This window comes from Arachis hypogaea, chromosome 5, assembly GCF_003086295.3.
Source record: "Arachis hypogaea cultivar Tifrunner chromosome 5, arahy.Tifrunner.gnm2.J5K5, whole genome shotgun sequence".
Taxonomy (NCBI): Eukaryota; Viridiplantae; Streptophyta; class Magnoliopsida; order Fabales; family Fabaceae; genus Arachis; species Arachis hypogaea.
The window spans coordinates 83,651,633-83,660,920 of record NC_092040.1 but is presented as its reverse complement, the minus strand read 5'-3'; the positions used below and the strand labels follow the sequence as shown (position 1 = coordinate 83,660,920).

At 40.0% G+C, this 9,288-nt stretch overlaps 1 non-coding gene across 1 annotated transcript; it reads right to left on the bottom strand.

Moving 5' to 3' along the window:
- Positions 1–645: 645 nt before the first annotated feature.
- On the bottom strand, positions 646–753 carry LOC112804732 (small nucleolar RNA R71). The gene has a single exon (XR_003203349.1). It is a non-coding gene; the product is annotated as a small nucleolar RNA R71 (small nucleolar RNA).
- Between the last annotated feature and the right edge of the window lie 8,535 nt (positions 754–9,288).

Here is a 9,288-nt window from a genome sequence, read left to right as displayed (position 1 = left end):
ATCATTCTAACAAGAATAATCTTCACTATACCTCCTGTTGTGCAATCTATTTGTTGTATGACAGGGAGAAGAGAAGGAGTCTCAACATCCTTTGATTCAGAACCTGAAAGAACCCTTTGGAGACTAAGAAGGGAGGCAAGAGGAAAGAGGATTATTGGTGTTGAGGAAGAGGAAGAGTATTTCGAACCCAACATGGAAGAGAATTTGGAGAATAATCATGAAGAAGAAGCTCATAATCATGCCAGAGAAGGCCATGCAAACCGGGCTGGGCAAGAAAGGGGGGTCTTAGGATCCTATATCAACCCTAATCCAGGAAACTGTGGAAGCAGCATTCAGAAGCCCACCATACATGCCAACAATTTCGAGCTAAAACCTCAGCTCATCACTCTGGTGCAGAATAATTGTTCATTTGGAGGAGGTGCTCAAGAAGATCCTAATCAACACTTGACCACCTTCTTGAGGATTTGTGACACAGTGAAGTCCAATGGAGTCCACCCGGATGTCTATAGGCTGCTCTTGTTCCCTTTTTCACTAAGGGACAAGGCATCCAAATGGCTGGAATCCTTCCCAAAGGAAAGCTTAACTAATTGGGAAGGAGTGGTGAACAACTTTTTAGCAAGATTTTATCCTCCTCAAAGGATCAATAGGCTAAGAACTGAGGTGCAAACTTTTAGACAACAAGATGGTGAGACACTTTATGAAGCATGGGAGAGATTCAAAGACTTGACAAGGAGATGCCCACCAGAGATGTTTAATGAGTGGGTTCAACTTCACATCTTCTATGAAGGTCTTTCCTATGAGTCAAAGAAAGCTGTGGATCATTCATCAGGAGGCTCGTTAAACAAGAAGAAAACCATTGAAGAAGCCATAGATGTCATTGAAACAGTTGCTGAGAATGACTACTTCTATGCCTCCGAAAGAAGCAACACTAGAGGAGTAATGGAGCTGAACCACATGGATGTACTGTTAGCCCAAAATAAGATGATCACCAAGCAGCTAGCAGATCTTACCAAGAAGGTGGAAGAGAACCAAGTTGCAGCAGCCATCACCTCATCACCAACTCAAGAAGGAGTAAACATAGGAGAAGAAGGTGATTGGGAGCAAGCTAACTATGTGGGAAACTCATCTAGACAAGTCCATGATCCATACTCCAAAACTTACAACTCTGGATGGAGAAATCACCCCAACTTTGGATGGGGAAATCAACAAGACCAAGGGCAAGATCAGAGACGCTACAATTTCAACTCTAACAACAATGCTACTCATCAAAACACCTCACAGAGATATTACCAACATCCATCTAACCAACCTTCTCAACCTCCTAATCTCAACCCACCATCATTGACAGATGATAGGCTTTCAAAGATTGAGGCTCTACTTGAAAACATATGAAGAGAAGTCCAAGACAACAAAGTGTTTAAGGAAGAAGTGCGAGCTAATATCAAGAACCAAGGAGAAAACATCAAGAGATTGGAGTCCCAAGTAGGGTACCTATCTCAACAAATTCCCAAACCCACTGATGGATTCCCCAGTGATACAAAGAAGAATCCAAGAGGAGAAACAAAGAAAGTGAGATGGGAGGAATGCAAAATGATAACCACAAGTTATGAGGGGAGTATGAATGGAGTAGAACACCTTCAAAATAACCAAAAGGAAAGCCAGAAGGAAGGAAGCTGTGCAACTCAGCTTACATCCAAGGAATAGCTAAAGAAGAAGGAGGTATTGAACCCATATGCACCTTTTCCCCATAGGCTTAAAGGTGGTGTAGCAGGGAGAATGTACTCAAGGTTTCTTGATATATTTGCATCTCTAGATGTAAATATACCATTCATTAAAGCCCTCCAACAGATGCCTTTCTACATCAAGTATATAAAGGAGCTACTAGCCAGAAAAAGTTCATTGAAGGGTGGACAAACAATCAAGATGAACAGAGATTGTAGTGCTCTCATCCAACCAGGGCCACCCACAAAGAAAGAGGATCCAAGGAGTTTCCACATTCCTTGTGCCATAGGAGAAACAATGATTGACAAAGGGCTTTGTGACTTGGGAGCAAGCATCAACCTAATGCCTCTCTCCCTCATGAAGAAGCTTCAAATCAATGAACTAACTCCTACTGATGTAATTATCAGATTGGCTGACAAAACTCAAAAATAAGCAATAGGGGTGGTTGAAAATGTGCTGGTGAAGGTTGGGAGCTACTATCTTCCCACAGATTTTGTTGTTCTGGAAATGGATGAGAATCCTATTTACCCCATCATTTTGGGAAGACCATTCCTAGCCACAGCTAGAGCACTCATAGATGTAGAACGAGGAGAGTTAGTGTTGAGAATACATGATGAGCAGCTCACTTTCAATGTCTTTAAACCCTCACAAGAAGCAGATCATGAAGACAATAAGTTGATGGAGGAGCCAAACAAGGAAGCACAAACAACACAATTGGAAGCCCCATTAGTTGGGAAGCCATATAGTCAAGAAGAACCATGTTCAAGGATGATCCAAGGGGAACTAGAACCATCAGAGTCATGCAAGATCAATAACAAGAATCCACTAGAGAAAGAATCCATAGAAAACAAGACAACAACAATGGAAACAAAGAAGAAAGTTCCAAGGGGATGGAGAAATAAGAAAATTCCTACAAAAAATTTCTCACCGGGTGATGAAGTGATTTCTACATACTTTCCATCTATACCACCTCACCTCACCACTATTCCATCTCAGCTTCCCCTAGTGTATATCATCAACAAAATCATGTCCTTAGAGCATATGGAGCTTATCAACAAAGCTAATGGACATAGGTTCACTGCAAGAGGGGAGGACTTCAAGCACTATCAGCCACCTTGACAAGAACCAAACGTCAAGCTAATGACGTTAAAGAAGCGCTTCATGGGAGGCAACCCATGTTCTATAACTCCTTTCTTAAATTTCTAATAACAGCAATAAGGTAATTTCCATGGAAGTTCAAATTTATCTTGACAACTAACATAAAGCCCTTCTACATGTAACTTATAGTACATGATAAGTTTGATGTTCAAAGCACACCAAGTGTGGGTTGAACACACCTTGTGAGGAAAGTTCACTCCCCAGACTTGTTGCACCATGTGATTACAAACAAGTTTGGTGTACCAACGTGCATGCATGGGTAGCTTAATGTTTGATTGATTTGCTTTCATGGAAAACATTTAGTCATATAGAAATAAAAGAAAAAGAAAAAGAAATATTTTATTAGTTCACACATTTTCCCACCAATTTTTCAATTAATTTTCACATTCTCCCTTTTTCGTGTATAGGGAATCAAAAAGGACATTGATGGTACTTGATAGGACAATTGAGGAAGAAGGATTCGGCCACTACACTAAGGGAATTTTACACTTGTCTTCATAGGGAATGTCCTTGGAAGTGTTGCCATGCAACATTGGGAGTGGATGGCTTTGGAAACCGAACCAAGACCCTCATAAAAGAGGTGATCCTTGTGCTCATTCAATCTCAAAACCCCAACCGTCCACTATCAAACAACACCATCAATCCACACCCTTCAACAATTGCCATCTCTCTATATAAACCCCTTCACACAACCTTCACGTACACCTTATATCCTCACCTTTCCTCCCTTCTCTCTAAGACACATTCTGCCTCACATCAACCGAACTCCATCTTCAACTTCATAGCATTCACCATCTTCGCAAACTGAGCCTCACTCATGGCATCATCAATCTCCAAGAGGCAAAAAGGGAAGGGACCCATAGAGCATCCTCCTTTTGATGAAGTGCGATTTAGAACCTTCTATCATTCACTTCAGTATGGGTGGATGACTGAGAAGGAAATCATTTATGAACTAGGCTTTCAAGTCACAAAAGCCGAGTGCCCAGAAATCATAGAGAAGGTGGAACAACGCAAATGGGAGCTCCTCACCGACCCTGTCACAAGGGTGAATGCCACTCTAGTAAGAGAGTTCTATGCAAATGCAGTTAGGCAAGACAAGAAGGATGACTCATACACAAGTTTTGTGAGAGGGGTCGTGGTAGACTTTAGCCCCATGACTATCATGAGAGTGTTGAAATTGAGAAGCATATCCTTTGAAGAGGAGAGCTATCACTCGAGAATGGACCAAAACCCTAATTATGACCAGATTCTACAGGATATATGTATGCAAGGAGTAAATTGGGAGAGAGGTCCCAAGGGGAAGCCGAAATTTATAAAAAGAAGAGATCTCTTCCCTGAGGCTAAAGGATGGTTTGAAATTGTAAGGAGATCCATTCTCCCAGCTGGAAACAACTCGGAAGTGAACCTCAAGAGAGCAACGATGGTGCAATGTATAATGAAGGGAGGAGAGATCAAGGTTCATGAACTTATAGCTCAAGGCATTCGGAAGCTCGCCGAGAAGAGTGACTCTGGAGGAAAGCTGGGTTATCCTAGCACTATCTTCCGCCTTTGCAAACTGGCTAGGGTGATATTCGAAGATGAAAACCCTGAGTGGATAAAGGTCGGTCTTCCACTCACTTATCGCCGGATGCATGTGGCTGCAACTCCATTACCTCCACGAAGGGTATGAAAGAGGCCAGCTCATCAAGCTGAAGAAGAACAACATCCACAAGAGCAAGATTCAGCCACCCTAAGCATGCACCAACTGCAGGAGGCTATTGACACCTTATCTAGGCAATGCATGGAAAATCAAGAGGCGCAAAGAGAGCTCCAAATACAATCAAGGGATCGCCATGAAGAGTCATTTTCTAGATGGATGAATCAACAAGGGGAGTGGCAAAAATAACTGATGGATCAACAATTGGAACAAGGAAGACAATGGAGTAAATCCTTCCACAACCTGAATCAGAAACATGATCAACAACAAGAAGCCATCCAAAGGCTAATCAACATCCAAGCACATTAAGGAGCACACATTCATGAGATGCATAGGAAACAAAGAGAACAAGCAGATCTTTTCGATGAATATAGAACATTCTCGGAAGGAGTCTACATGAGTGAGACTGGATACCATGTGAATACCCAAGCCAGGCTTGGATATCTGATAAACCCCATTTTTAGGGTTTATCTTGTATTGAATTTAGAGTATTTTGATGACCTTTTCTCACATTTAGCCTATGAAGTAGCATGGTTTTGTTATCTCTCCCGTATTTGTGCTTAAGTGTATAAACATGCTTTTTAAGCCTTTAATTTGATAATTTTAATTCATCCTTGATTCCATAAGATTCCTTGATATGTTTTCTAGTAATCTCAGGTTGAAATAGGCTAGGCATGGATCAAAAGAGCAAGGAAGGAAGCATACAAGTGGGGAGAAGCACAAAAAGCCAAAGAATTGATCTCGGCCAATATCTAGTCAGACAATGACCTGTTTTGCATCCACGAATCACAAAATATGAGGATGTAAAGGATGAATTAGCACGAGTGGAGCACGAAAGGGTTGAACAAAGTCATGAATCAGTAAGGAAGGCACTAGAAGATTGGAAATTAGCTAGAGCAAATCAGATGAGAGGAAGCACAAGTGGACAAAGCGAATCTACAAATGGCAAGGGAGCAGAAGAGAATGAGCATACCAACAAGTGAAAGGTGGTGAAGTTCCTTCTTATTTTACCTTCTTTTTCAAAGCTTTAAATAAGGAAAATCATGTATGAAATAGAACATGCTTCCATGGTAGCTTAGGATTTTCAATTATGCATTTAAGTTTCATTGCTTAGGTTTATGTTATTGAGCCTAATGTCTTGAATGCTCACTTTCATCCTTCTTACTTGTATGCTTGTTTCTTTAAGTTAATCAAAAAAGAAAATGTTATGGGAAGAACAAGAGTGGAGTCATTTTGTGAAGTGCATTTTGAATGTTTGTGGTAAGATGATTAGTAAGCTAAGTTGGTTCACCAAGAAAGGAAAGAAAGCAACTATCCATCCTAAGTCCTATGTTTGAGACACATTCTTTGAGGCTAGCTAACCAATAAGATCCCAACAAGAAAAGAAAATAAGAAAGAAAACACAATAAGAAACAATGCTAGGCACCAAGGGTTTCAAAATTGAGGCATGTGTCTGTGGTGTTTATGTACAAGGGATGTACTTGGATGAATAAGCTCTTATGGGTGCCTTATCACTTGGTAACTTGGATTAACTAATCCGGGATTATCAGCTGAAAGTCCACTATCAAGAGTAACCCTTGTTACAGAGCACTTAGTAACCCAAAGAGGTGCTGGACACTAAGGTCTCAAGAAAGAAGAATAACTAACCATGTGCCTGTGGTGTGTATGTATGAGGGAAAGAGACTTGAGGGAGTAAGTCCTTAGGGGTGTCTTAACACCTAGCACCGTAAAACCAACTGGTTTGGGAGTGTTGGCTGAAAGCTTATCATAAAGAGTCGCCCTCTTACAAAGCACCTAGCAAAAAGAAAAATAAACTTTGAAAAAAGAAGAGAAGTATCAATAAGAAAGAAGCCTCAAGGGATGCAATCAAGAGAGAGACTAGGGATTTGATAAAGGCTTGAAAGCTAAAAGGAAAGAACCTAAGTTGCTATGCATGAAACTCCATGAACCAGGAATGCTACTTCCATTTTACCTTCTTGTTCTTTCATTTCATTTTTCTTATACTTCAGTACTTGCTTAGGGACAAGCAAGCTTTAAGTTTGGTGTTGTAATGCCAGGGGTATCTAGGCCAGTTTCACTGACCTTTTCTTTACTATTTTAGGGTAGTTTCATGCATTTTCCTACTGAATAAGGCAAGTTTTGGGTGAAAATACACTTACACCTTCATTTAAGCAACTATTGTGAATTTTGCATGAATTCATGAGATTTTTGCCAGAATTGCATGAGAATTTGATGATGCATAATCTCATGACTTTGGCTAGCGCTTTGATGCACTTTAATTGCTTGATTTCAGGACAAATGAAGCATGGAAGAACCACATTAGCATTCACGTTAACTTAGTTAACGTGACTACTAACGTGGGATGGCAAAAGCTTGCAACGTTAATGAGAAAAGTGATCACCAACAACGCCTGCGAAGCCATTCATAGCTTACATTAAGAACCACGTTAACTAAGTTAACGTGGTACTTAACGTAGAAGAAAAAGAGGACTCCACGTTAACGAGAAACATGAACTCCAATAATGTTTCTCCTCAACGTTAGTGGTAAAAGTGAATACCACTAACGTTGGAAAACTAGGCAATGCCCCACGTTAAGAGTCACGTTAACTTAGTTAACGTGAACTCTAACGTGGAAGAGGAACAACAACGCCAACGTTATGACACTCACTTTTGTCACTAACGTTGGATCATTAGCATTGCCTATGTTTACTCTCACGTTAAGATTGTTAACGTGAGAGTTAACGTGGAGTTGAATTCAAAGAACCAACATTAATGACACTCACTTTTGTCACTAACGTTGGGAGATGGCTTCATTACTACGTTAAGAGCCACGTTAACTTAGTTAACGTGGGTTCTAACGTAGGGACTTAAGGCAATTGGAGCGTTAATGACAAAGGTGAGTGTCACTAACACTCTTGAAGGTGATAGAGACCCACGTTAAGAGCTACGTTAGCCAAGCTAACGTGAAATCTAACGTAGGGGCAAGAGGCAAGCAACGTTAATAGGAAAAGTGATTCCCATTAACGTTTGCGAAAAGGGGCACAAGCCAACGTTAATGGGAAACGTGAGTCCCATTAACGTTGGCCAAGGATTGAGTAAGAAACGTTAGAAGTCACGTTAAGATTTCTAACGTTGGAATTAACGTGGGTATATAAGGGTGGAACGTTAGTGGAAAAAGTGAATACCACTAACGTTCTCGCACTCAAAATATTACCCAATGTTAATCTCACTAAATGCCCAAGCCTAATTCTTATTTCTCTGCAAGCTGGGCCCACTAAAGATGAGAATTTCTTCAACTCAAGGTCCAGAGCCCACATCCAAGACTTGAAGAACTCACTAGAAGATCATGAGGAGTAGTATAAATAGGAGTAGTTTTGAACTAGAGAGGAGCTTAGCACTTTTGGGAACTACTCTCTGCATATTTACTTTTCTGTACTTTTAGCATGGATTCTTCTTTTCTGCCATTTTTGATTTCTAGAGCTATGAACAAATAAACCCCTTTCATTGGGTTAGGGAGCTCTGTTGTAATTTAATAGATCAATTATAGTTCTTATTCTTCTTCTTCTTTCTTTTCCCTTGATCTTACTAGAAAGCTTTCGATCTTAATTCAATTGGTTAGTTGTCTTGGAAAAGAAACTCTCCATAATTGGATCTCCTTTGAACCTTGGAAAAGGGATGAGGAAATCATGCTAGAAATGCTTTCTCATGTTGGACCAAATTGGGGTTTGGATGGATATTGTGATATTTAATCTTCCTAGCACTTTGATTTGGAAATACATGTGGTATAATCAGTGACCACACTTTCATCTCTTCCCATGAGCAATTAAATCAAGGAATTGGGCAATTGTTCAAGCTTAGAGAGATTGGATTGCCAAGGAATTGGGATCCAATCACTTAAGATTGCCAAGGAGATTAATGAATGCATTGATTGAGGAAGAGATGAGAATGAACTTGATTCGGAGAATGCAACATCTCCTAAACCCAATGATTTCCCCCTTTCTGATCTTACCCATTCTATTTACTTTCTGCCATTTAATTTCCTACTCATTATCCCAACTCCCCATTTAAGATTCTTCACTTTAATTTCTGTTATTTACTGTCTAGTCATTTAAATTTCTGCATCATAATCTAAATTCTATTTAGCTCAACTAGCATATTCTTCTAACTAAAGTTGCTTGACCAATCAATCCTTGTGGGATTCGACCTCATTCTATTGTGAGTTTTACTTGACGACAATTCGGTATACTTGCCGAAGGGAAATTTGTTGAGAGACAAGCTTTCATGCATCAATATACAAATAGGGTTAACTAGGTTTCAACAATCCAAAATGTTTTTTTCAATCACAACCAAGAAAATCTAAAACCAGCTAAAACAACTATGTAAAGAAAATCTAACTAAAATTATGAAATGTAAAGTGGAAAGTGCATCAACTAAAATAAAAGTACGCAACAACTAAGATAAAAGTATCCACAATACTAGTATATACAATAATCCAAAAAGTAGAATGCAAAATAAAGCAAAATAACAGAAACTAGGAGATAAATGTCTAAAAATGTTCACCACACAAATGATATCCACCGACGGTAACGACGGTGACCTCCCCACACTTAAGATGAAGCATCTTCCTCAATGGTACCGCTCGGGCTCAGAATGGAGGTCAATTGTTGCGTCTGCCTGCTGGGACTCAGGCTGTGGCTATGGCTTCGCAGGAGC